The sequence below is a fragment of the Vulpes vulpes genome, chromosome 12 (genome assembly GCF_048418805.1).
Source record: "Vulpes vulpes isolate BD-2025 chromosome 12, VulVul3, whole genome shotgun sequence".
NCBI classification, from domain to species: Eukaryota; Metazoa; Chordata; class Mammalia; order Carnivora; family Canidae; genus Vulpes; species Vulpes vulpes.
In genome coordinates, this window is record NC_132791.1 from 174,847,850 (window position 1) to 174,860,051 (window position 12,202).

Below are 12,202 nucleotides of genomic sequence, written 5' to 3' on the forward strand. Positions count from 1 at the left end.
GGGTGAGTCACGTGAGCTTTGACAACGGTAGTTTCCACACATGTACGTGGTAATGGTGCCCGCCTCTCAGAGGGTGTGAGGAGCGACAGATGTGATCCTGTAAAGGGCTGGGCATCCTGCCTGCACCAGCTAAATTATGGTTAAGGACGGGGACTCCTCCTCCATTTCTCCAGCAAAGACTCTCACCAGGCAATCACGCACGGTGGGACAAAGAGGGAGGACCACGAAGCGTTGAAAGCCTAGATTTGGAGTCTTCGAGACCTAAAGACGTTATGGGGTCCCTGCTCTCTACCCAACACCTGGTGCAGAAAGCCTGACTCAGCTCCCGCTATGTGCTTCTGGGATGCAAACCGATGAGATGGGAACGGAGAATGAATGGCCTCCCCGGTTAGCCCATCCTGTTTGGGGCCAACTCTATGGTTCTGAAGGTCTCATTTACATTGTGCTGTGGGAAGCCTCCCTGTGGATTTTGCTCCCAGAGGGCATGGCACACAACACATCTGGAGGTCTCATAGCCCATATTACTACTCTGTTGATAGTCCTAACATCATTCCTACATCCCGAATCCTTTTTTCCAGCCTGTGTCCAATCACTTCAGTTCTTGTCACTGACAAACAGAACTATGTCCAGTGGACAATATAGAATGGAAACCCTCTTAAATGTGGCATGGTGGGACCATCTCCCTCCACTTGAGCATTGGCAGTTCTAGATATTTCTGTGTTCACAGCCTACTTTTGTATAACAGAACTTGAATAGATCAAGAAGATGAGAAGAGCACCAAAAAAGTAGGGTGAAATTCCATCGCTACTCACGATCACCATGTAGCAGTATCTCACAGTCTCTGCAAAGGCAACACAGTCATCCCACGGTCTGTGGGTTTTGCCACTCGATTTTAGAACCGCTTACTGGCTGATCAGGCTCTCTTTACAGGTCCGCATAAGACAGTGGTCTTGCATGGCCCAGTAAATAGGTATTTTTCTTTCGATAACCATATCATTTAACCTCATTTTGACACACAGCAAGTAGTATCACATGATATGCTGCATCTTAGAGCCCTCTCAAGTCCACACTCTGGTGGGCAGGCAGGATATGCATCCTCAGTTATAGCAAAAGCATGCACGTGGGTCCTTATTGCCACTTTTGTGGCACTGCTGGTACAGTATATGAGCAACCCAATTCGAGGACCACAGGTTTGTATGGGGGACAGAAGCATGGGGAAGCATGGGGGGACATGGGGGAAGCATGGGGGACAGAGGGAGAGATAGGTCGTTTGGCTTTTGTCTCCTTCCTCCCCCCCCCCCCACACCCTCACATATCCACTGCTTCTGGCCACTAAATATTTATAGGTCGCAATCAACAAAGGCACTGAAGGTAAACCATTCACAGTTTCTGAGTTTCCTGTCTGCTTCCTCATTCCCAAAGAGCTCCTGGCAAGATTGAAGCTATTATTTCCCCAAGCACAGCACAAAACTGAACATCTTAGTAAGCTCTTCTGATATATGGGAGGATGAAATGCCACATTTTGCAGTGGAAGGATCTATTCTGATTTCCACTAAGCTCTTTAAAAAGTATTATTATGAAAGCAACACATGTTCATGCCCATGGTAAAGAATAAAATGTGGAAAATACAGGAAACTGTAAAAATGCCAACCACAATGTCGTATCTCAGAGATAAATACTCTACATAATCTGGCTCATTTTGTGCCAATAGCTTTGCAACATGTAGACATCAATATTTGATTGTCCACAGAATTGGAATCACACTGAATATACCACTGTGTAGCCTGATTATTGTTTTCTTTCTAAGCTTATATTGTAAGTGTTTTCGTGGGTCATGAAAAATTCTTTAACATCATCATTTTGAATGGCCGGGGAATCTTTTATTATGTAAATCTATTATAATTTCTCTTAACCAACCCCTGTCTTACAGGAAATTATAATGCCACAGTTTTATAAGCCATATTTCAGGGAATATCTTTGTACATAGATCTTTGACTTTAAGTTTCAGAAAGCAGAGACTAAATCTGTTTTATCGGCTGCTGTATATTTTGTGTCGAGCACATTGTTGGACAAAGTGTGGATGCTCAATGTTTCAATACAGACTGGGTCCCTGTTTGATGAACTCTGAATCTTTCTTTAGAAGATATTGCCAGTAGATAGCACAGTGTCATGTATTTTAAATGGCAACCCTACCAGTATGAAATTTCAAGGTCAAAAGCTTAGCAGAGTTCCAAAGAGAAGACTGGAAGGCAAAGCGGGAATTCCAGACTCTGTGATCCACAGAGTGATAAAATAGAGCCTGCCAAGAGCCGTTTCTGCTTTGAGAATACATTTTGGTTTTGGTAAATCAAACATGGTCACTAGTTTAATGGCTTACAAGCTATATTAAGTAATGAAACTGCCTCCATATTGTTCACAATTTGATGAAAACATACTCATTTATTAATTCTACATACTTAATAAATGTACCTTCCTCTGTGTAATTAAAAATCTCATTATCATTGCACAGATGCTGTCTGCCTGGAACAGGTGAAGCTCATCAGTTTAATTCGATCAAACAATCACCATGCGCCCACTCCATCCTGGATCCTGTGTTATGTGCTAGAAACACAGCAGTGCTTAAGACTCACTCTGCCCTCAAGAAGATCCGTCTAGACAGGAAGACCCATAGACAGTTGTGGCATGCTAGGTCTTGGCATTTGGAGGTAGTTAATACACATCTGTTGGATGGATGGATGGAGGCTGGTGAGAGCAATATCAGTAAAACAATGCTGAAGGTATAGAGATGAGAACGGAGGGAAGGCTTCCAAGAGGAAGTAACATTTACTTGATGGATGGGAATTTGCCAGGCAGAGGAATAAAGGGAACTAGCAAAGGCTGTCGGGTTGAAAAGTATATGGTCACAAGGGGAAGATGGAGAGATGGGCATGTCAGAAGATATGAGGGTTGGTCAGGGCCGGGGGATGATGGGATGTGGGATGCTTGAGTTCCTTTTGGCTGACTATGAATGGCTTGTTCAGATGGTTTGTCTCCCAGCCCCCCAAAGCAGCCACTAAGATGAAGATCTATGTGCATGTAATTTACTTAGGAATCCCAAAGATGGGATGAAGAAGTAAGATGAGGGTGTGGGATAGAGAAGCAGGGGAGGGAGAGAAGCCCATCAAATGGTGGGCCTGGGTACACAGCTGGACACATCCCTTGGGGACGGGGAGGGCTTGTGAGAGACCATGCAGATAGTGCTGATGCTCATCCTCCCACCACAGGGGTGGAAGCTCAGGAATCTGGCCCCCAACCCCCTCGCTCATATGTTGCGGGAGGTTCCCAGCCTGCCCATGGAAGGGCCAAGTTCAAGCCAGGAAATGACCTCAGTGAGTGCTGGCACGAACCAGGAGGGGTGGGCGTCTGGGCGCCTGCCACAAAGCCCAGTGGGTAGCAGCCTAGATGCCAATAAGCCAACTCTGATGAGGCGGGGAAAACAGGCCCTTTCCAGTGACTTGGTACCATCAGCAATTCCTGCCTGGGGAGGGTTGGTGCTTCCTGAAGCCCACAATGAGCTTCTTTTGCCTCCTTGTCTCTGCTCAAATGTCCCTCACTCAGTGAGGTCATCTTTGAAGATTCAATCTGCATCTTTCTTCTTGTTTATTCTTAACGCTAGCACCTTGATCCTTTATTTATGTTTGTATATATACACATATATAGAAAACACGTACCCATGTATTTGTTATTTGGCTATGTGCCTAGCTCCTTTATGCACCACTGCCTTCCAGACACCTAGCATGCTCCTAGCACACAGTAAATGCTCAGTAAAGGTCTGCTGAGTGAATAAATAGGATCTACCGCCTGTCTCATGTACTCCCTGGCAGAGGATGGCTCGTCTCCTCCATTGTCCCCTCTCCTATCTCCAGGCTTTAGGGTGCTGTCATTTCTTCATGCTATGGGCTTATGTGGCTGCAGAAGAGCCCTGAGCAGCAGGGAGTAAGGCTGGCTCTACTTAGCCCTGGATGGGGAGTCCAGGTCTTGGCATTGAACTCATAGCCACTTATCATCATGGGGATGGGCTCTAGAGAACAGGGCTCTTTCAGTGCCTTTCCTTGAGGCTTAAAATATTTGCCCTCCTTAATGCATTCCTCACTGGATGTATCTCCTAATCATCTAAATCCAGGATTTCAGCCTTGCTAGTATAATTAACTCCCTGGAAGGTTTAGAACTTTTTGTGGGAGAACTCAAGGGGCCCTGGAAAGTGAGGATTGCCAGATAAAATCCATATTTGCTAAACCTGGCAACCCTATAAGGATTGACCTTCTGTCAGGGCCCTGGAGAAGTGGGGAGTAACGTGGCCACCACTCCACGCTGGGTGGCTTGGTGCATACCCACCACCTTGCCCTGCTCCCTGTGCTTCTCTCCTGCCCTCCCACGGCCACCTGGCTGCTCAGGCCAATGTGACCCTATATGCCATCAAAAAAGACAGCTGGTAGCAAGGTAGCTTCGATGCTCCCAAAATAGGTGAGTAGGCAAAAAGCATTGAGCAGATGGGTAGACCTGTACCTGCTGTCACCTTCCTCGTTCCCTGGCTTACCTTAGTGGTTTAAAACACAGGCTTTGAGAAGGACCCATCTGAGTGTGACTTCTACCTCCATCTTTGCCAGCCTGTGGCTTCGGATAACTGACTTCACTTCAGCAAGCCTTGGTTACCTAACTCTCAAAATGTGTTGATGATGATAAATATATACCTCACAGGGTTGTTGTAAGCATAAATAAAATAATGGGTACAAAGCATTTGACAGCATGCTTGTAAAAACATTAAGAAAAAATATATTTCCATGCCTAATTTTACATATATAAAATCTATATACATTATACATAAACTTCCTAAAATCTGAAAAATTGGCATTTGCCGATTAAAACATCATTTCCAGCAGAACAATCAAAAATAGCCAAACGGGCATTATTCTGTGCCAGATCCCGCTGAATCTTTGGTACGCATCTGCTTTTACTAGAAAATGCTGAAATATATACAAAAGCATTATCCCATTGCTGTTGTCTCCTCTGAGGTAGGGTGTAACTTGGATGTAATCACAGGCACCATTTACTGTGTGCTCACCTGGAGCTGGCACCCTCTGATGATTCTCTCATCTGGCTAACTGAGGGGCCACAGTGAGAGCATGGTGCTATCACGCCAGCCTCACACACAAGGGGATGGAGCCTTAGGTTAGGCAACTGGGTTAAGACCATCCCATCAGTTGCTGAAGCCAATATGCAAATACAGGTGGGTCTGGCTTTGCAGACTCTAAGCTTCTGTGCCTTGATCAACATGAGCTAGCAGGCCTCAGCACGGGGGATTGAAGCGAATACTAACGCGTTCCTTACATCTATATTTAACGTGCATTACGTAGGACAGCACTGCCACACAACGACTGCGATGTCTAATTCCTCCTGAACTTCTGTCCTACGCAAGCTCTCTGTATCGCTGGTTCTCAAACTTGAGCTTGCATTGGAGTCTCCTTGTGGGGGAGGGGGGTGCAGTTGAAACACAGACTGTGGGCCCCATCCCAGCTTCTGACTCTGTAGTAGGTCTAGGGTGGGGTCCAAGAACTGGCATTTCTAACAAGTTCCTAGGTGATGTTGATGGTCCGGGGACCACACTTTGGAAGCCACTGAATCAACTCACTGAACACTCACATCAACACTTCATGATGCAAGGGAAGAAGCTGAGGTCTTAAGAGTTTATGTAACTTGCCCAAATGAAGAGAAATACAGCTTTAATCTCTTCTTTGAGCTTCTCTTCTTTCAGCTGATCCCAGAAAAGAACATTACTTCTCGATGCTGCTGGCAAAGCCCACCACAGGGGCCTAACGCCGGGGCCCCCATTAACCCAGCTCAGGGCCATGTTGTGGTTATTCCAATGTTTTGGCTGGTACATATCCTTGGTGTATTAATACCAAGAGAAGCCCAAATGATTGAGGAAGAAAAAAATGTTCAGCAGCTCCCTTGTTCACCCACTTGTTCAACCCATTAGCATTCATTAGCTCCTTCTGGGCACTCAGGGAAGATTCTGAGAAAAGAGATGAGCTTCCTGAACTAAGTGAGACCAGGGCTATGAAGCAAGGTCTAAGGGAGATCCATCACTGAGGTATGCACCCAGTGGACCAGGTAGGCAAATAAGTTTGCATGGGCTCCAGATACGATACCCGATAGTAACGATGGGCACCACAATAATCATCATAGGCCAGGATCCCTGAAGAAGGACTCTGAGTGAGGTCTGCATGCGGGGTGTTTACTGGGGGGTACTCTCAGGCATGGCATCTGCCAAGGAATGAGGGAAGCAGGACCGGGGAGACAGGGGAAGTTGAGCTGGGGCGCAGTTGCAAGAGATGCTTTAGCTCGTCGCAAGAGTTGCTCCAAAACCGGGCTAGCTCTTCAGAGTTGTGTCCATTGAGGCAGGAGGACTGGGCTTTTGTAGCCCTGTATCCAACAGTGATGAGAATACGGGCTGCCCCAGCAAGGGGCAGGAACTTGTACAAGGCAGCTCCTTTCCCCCGAGGCCTATTCCTAGAGAGGGATATGGTCACCAGGAGGCATCCACCGTGGCAGCTAGGGGAAATGAGTACCTCAGTCCTGAAGGGTCTTCTGGGTGGCAGATCACAGCTTTATTAGGTAACATTTATTCAGTACGCACTGTGGTCAGGCCATGTTTGAATGCTTTACACGTACTGATTCATTCAAGGCTCCCAGTACTATGAAGTGAGCATCATAACTATATTATACATGAAGGAACTAAAGACCAGCTAAGTAAGAAGTCAGAGAAACCAGCACTCAAATTCAGCAAGTCTGCCCCAGAGACTGAATGCTTAACAACCATTGTTAACTGTTTCTCTAACTGTGAAAAAGTTTCAAGAAGGGAGCCATGGGTTAGGGGAGGGAGTGCTGTTGAGGAGAGTGACAGGTTAGGGAGTTTTCAGCTGGTGGGTAAAGAAGAAAACACACAAGGGACACCTGGGTGGCTCAGTCGGTGAACGGTCTGCCTTCAGCTCAGGTCATGATCCCAGGGTCCTGGGATCCAGACCCATGTTGGGAGTCCCTGCCCAGTGGGGAGCCTGCTTCTCCCTTTCCCCTCTGCTCATGCACGCTCTCTCTCTCTCTCTCACTATCTCTCCCACAAATAAATTATTCAAAAAAACAAAATAAAACAAGAATACACGTGATCTCCAATAAAGGACAGGGCCTTAGAAACCATGTATCTTCCTAATTTTACCAATGAAATATTGGGTCTACCTTATTTTTACAGAAGCAGCAGTGGGTCTGCCTCATTTTACAGAAAACCTGAGACACAAGAAAAAGTTATTCAAAATGTGAAAAGGCTATTCAGGTTCCACTATGATGATACCAGCCCAAAGCACAGAGTCTTGGGTACTGCCCTCCCTCTAAGTGCTCTAATGAGAGAAGCTGGAGAGAACACCCTGGAACACAGCCATCTCTAAGTCACCCGGCTGACACCCTGACCCACTCAATCTATTCACCTTCTGGAAACACAGGATCTTATGAAAATGTCAACCATGAGTTAAATGTCTGCTCAAAAGCCTCTATGACTCCACATGGCTTTTAGGGTAAGGATAGGGATAAAATTATCAACACGGCTGCTATGTGGTCATTTGTCTGCCAATGACTCACTGTCACTTCTTTCTCCTTCTCTCCTGCCATGGGCAGGTCAGCTCCATGAACGTGTGCAGATTCCACGTCATTGCCCATTCTTGCAACCTTCTATCGCTCCTCCACTGTGCTTATCTCCCCGTCTCCTCCTCATCCTTAGATACCAGCTCTAAGTTTCGTTCCTAAGCACAGTCATCTCTGATGTCCTAGAGCAGGCGCTTGGGTCCCATGTTCTACAATCACTGCCCTGTCATGCCATCAGGGATTCATGGGCCTCCGGGAAATGTGAGTGATATGCACAGGCTGCAGGCTTCAGTGGGGGTCGGTGGGTAGGGAGGGAGGGAGAGAGAGAAAGAAGAAAGGGAAGAAGAGAGACAGGTACATAGAAAGAAAGAAGCATGAGAGAGAGAGATCTAGAGAAACAGAGAAAGAGAAAGAGAAAAAGCCCAGGCAAAGAGAGATGGGAGAGAGATGGGGGGGGGGGGGTATGATCAAGGGTGGTGAGTGTGAGCCAGAAAGGATGGAGGCAGGGTGGGAGGACTCCACAGCTTGTGTAAGCAAAGATTGGGTTCAGATTTCTCAGTATCCTGTGGCACAGCTGAGAAGCCCGAGCACATACTGAACAGGGGTGAGTAATACGTAGTGTTGAGTATCATGGAGTGAGCTGCAGGGTGCCCCGGGGCCAGCCTGGGTGCTAGGGTACCCAGGCCCATGGCCAACACCCTGGTGGTGTCCGTGAAAAGAAACGAGGCTGCTGCTTGCTATGCATCTCACTCTTTCTCAGCTTAACTGGTTTTTCTTCTTAATAAGGGCAATAATATTCTGAACAGCAACTGTGGCCTTTTGGGTGTGTCACTGGGGAAGTGGATGCGTCCCCAGGGCCATATAAACTCAGCAAAGACTGGTTTATGTCGTTTGGAGTTCTTGGCATGTGTCCATGGGCTGGAACTATGGAGCTAGGTTTTCCTGAAAGTCTAATTATGTCGTCTGTGTTGGAGGAAAGTGATGTTTGGAAAGGGGCTTGTGTGACAGCCCCACCTACCCCTACCTGGGAACACCGAGCAGCTGGCCGTCAGGGAAGATCCACAAAGGGAGCATAGATCTGCTCAGGCTGCCCGTTGCCCCGGGTTCCAACCACCAGCCACCAGTGGACTGTACTGTTTGCTGCCCGCTGGCTTCTGGCTGTAAAGGCCGGAGTACTCTTGAGAAATATTCTTTAATCAGATAATGATCTTAATAACATGATGGTAATAATAATAATAACACTAATAATAGCCGCTGACAGTTGAGTTTTCTGAGCCCGTTACAAAATGCTCTTTTAAAACATCATATAAGGGACCCCTGGGTGGCTCAGCGGTTGAGCGTTTGCCTTCGGCTCAGGGCATGATCCCAGGATCTGGGATCGAGTCCCACATCGGGCTCCCTGCATGGAGCCTGCTTCTCCCTCTGCCTATGTTTCTGCCTCTCTCTGTGTCTCTCATGAATAAATAAATAAATCTTTTAAAAAATAAATAAACCATCATATAAAAACTATGAGATAGGCATTATATCCATTCTTTTACAGATGATAAAACAAGGTCCAACGAAGTCAAAGTACTTGTTCTAGGTCTTTTCTCACCTGGAAACCAGAGAAGCTAGGATTGGAAACCAGCTCTGACTCTGGGATCGGGGCCATTATGTCCATAACTTCAATGCTGCCTTCTTGGCCCCCTTCCCTCCTTCTGAGGATCCTCTAATTCCTGGGCAACCCCAGGTTGGCCTCAGCTTCTGGGGGGAAAGCCACCAACAAAACCTATGAGGTGGAATCCATTTCACCACAATCTAAGCAGGAGCAATCTAACCTGCCAGCACCACCTCACACTTGAAAACGTGGGCTCCCCCACGTGCCAGCTCTTCCTCTTTTGTAGCTGTGTGACCTGGAGCAAGCTACTTAACCTCTCTGTGTCTCTGTCTCTTTGTTAAAGTGGGGATATGATAGTATCTTCCTCAGAGACAGGGTATGGAAGTGACTGGCCTCCATCTATTTAGCCCTTACCCGCTTGTGAACTGATATACTTATTCAACTACTGTTGAACGAATGAATCCCATCTCAGACGTCAAATTAACCTTTATAATTTTATGATAAAGATAGTTCCTTTGACCCAGTCATGATTTACTATAAAGGAGTTAAAAGCAACTAGAATAAAGATCAAATGAGGCTTTCGCAGACGTAGATATAGCCTGGAAGAAGTGTTTGTAGACATATTCTTTTCTTAACCTAAGGCATATTGCTGATAAGGAATCCAGGCACTGCTTGCCAGCCCCAGAGGTTTCCAGAAGCAGGGAGGTGGGGCATTGCTCTAGGACATGTCACTGAAGCACCTCTGAGATTTAGGAAGGTGATGGCCTTCTTCTTGAGGCCATCAGAGAACAAGGTGTTGGCCATTCCAGGGTCCTCAGTCTGCAGCCCTTGCTGCTGGCGCTGCCGAGCCGTTTATCCTCGGACCTTCGATTATTCATGAAGGATATGACGCAGCCACTTTGTTCTCTTTAAATTTTCAGAGGCTTCGTTTCCTAGTGCTGTAGCCCCCGGGGAGCGGGAGGTCTTGCTCTAGTGAAGTCCTCATTGTCTGGGGTGCAGGAGGCACGCATCTCTGAGGTCTAGTGCCAAGAGCACCAGATTGGGAGCTCCCCCCAGTCCTGGATATTTGCGTTTTCTCGATCCTTCCTACTAATTAACATTGCAGCCTCAGAAACAACAGCAAACCTCTTAACCTACCAAATATGATCACCACATTTCACTGGGTGTTCATCCTCTGCTGAGCACTGCCCCAAGTTCACAAGTACCACCCAAGGCTGGAACTAACATCAGCCCACTTTACAGATAAGGAATTTGGGTCTTAGGGTTGGGAAGGTGGGGCTGGGGTTAGACCCAGGGAGGTTGACTCTAAAGCTCATGCTCCAGCTCTTCACTGCCGTGTGCCATCCAACGGGCTCCACCGGGGGAGAGCTGTTATGAAGGCTTATGTGAGTCACATTTTCAAAGATTCTACTACATGGCTGGTGTATGTTCGACACAAGTTGGTATCGGTCTTGTTTCCTTCCTGCCCTAAGGTCTCATGCATATGTCATGCTAGTTGGGCGGGGTGGGGGGAGGCTGAAGGATACAGGCTGAGCATGGCTGGACCATGGAATGATGGAGGGGTGATGGGTGGGACAGCCACAGGGCCATGAAAAGAGCACCTCATTCAACCAGTAATGCACACTGAATGCAGACAAAAATCTCGCTGAAGAACACTCAGAATGTTGGATGAGCAAGATCACCGAGGACTGCTTAATAGATTAAAATTGGTAAGATCGCTAAGAACAATTTCTCCCCCCTGGGATTAACTCATTGACGGGGCTCTCCTTAGTGCAGCAAGCAACTCTTCTAGAACATAGAAAAATGGCCTGCAATGGCTTTTTGATTCACAAACGTTTACTGCACTTATTAAGTAGGAAGGAACAGACACAAAAAAGAATAAGACCCAGGTGCTCTGGGATGGGGCTTAGAGCTTGGGGGAGGGGATAAGATAAGCAAACCCACAAATAATGATGATGATGATGATAATAATAATAATAATAATGATAATGATAACAGCTAACATTTTGTGTCTGGTCCTATGTTAGGTGCTTCCTAAGCATCAACGCATTTGACATACATAAAAACCCTCTGCAGAATAAATGTAATGTCAGTATTCCCATTATGTGAAGGGACTGAGAAGATAAGCAGCCCGCCGGAGGAGGTGGGCTGTGGAGGTAGACTGTCTGCCTCCAGGGCCTGTGCCTTCACCGTTACCCCAGGGACAGCAGAGGGAGGAGGCGGGTACAGCCTGGGGATGCAGGAGAGCCAGGTGCCCTGTGTGGAGTAATGGAAATGCAATGCTAGCTGCTGTGACAGGCAATCCCTGGAATCTCAGGAATTAAGACAACAGAGTTTCTTTTCTTCCCCTGCTTGCATAAAGCCTAAATGGCAGTGGGGTAGGGGCAGGGGTAGGACCCAGCATGAAAAGGCAGTCATTGAGGGCCCTGAGCTGGCGAAGTTTCTACCATCTTTAACATGCACTCCCAGGTCAGCCTTGCCACCTCCCAGGAAACCACAAAGACAGAGAGCATGGAGGGTCTCACAGGAAGGGGCAGGCCTGGAAGTGAGAAGCATCACATGGCTCCTGCCACGTCCCATTGGCTTGAGCTCGGGTGTGTGCCCCAGCTGGACACAGGGGCAGGGGTGAGGGAGACGGGATTGAAAATGCTGTCCCTGGCTGGGCAGCCAGCTCAGCCACACATCTGTGGAACCTGTGAGTGCTTCCGTGTTACTGAAAGAAGAGGGATGGCGAGAAGTGGCCAGGGGGAAAGACAAGATCCAGAAGATGAGGGCCATCTGTGCAAGAAGCTCAGGAGACTGAACTCGATCCTACCAACAGTGGGAGTCTCCATGGGTTATAAGTAAGGAGTGACAAGAGCGGATTGGTGTTTTGGCTGCAAGTACAGAGCTGACTTAAGAGAGGGAACTAAAAAAAATAAAAAGGAAAGAAAT

The 12,202-nt window shown here is 47.3% G+C and overlaps 1 protein-coding gene across 1 annotated transcript in view; it reads right to left on the bottom strand.

Annotated features, from left to right (window-relative positions):
* VAT1L (vesicle amine transport 1 like) overlaps nt 1-12,202 on the bottom strand; it is a 146,835-nt gene that overhangs the window by 99,269 nt on the left and 35,364 nt on the right. The gene's annotated exons all lie outside the window — the stretch shown is intronic.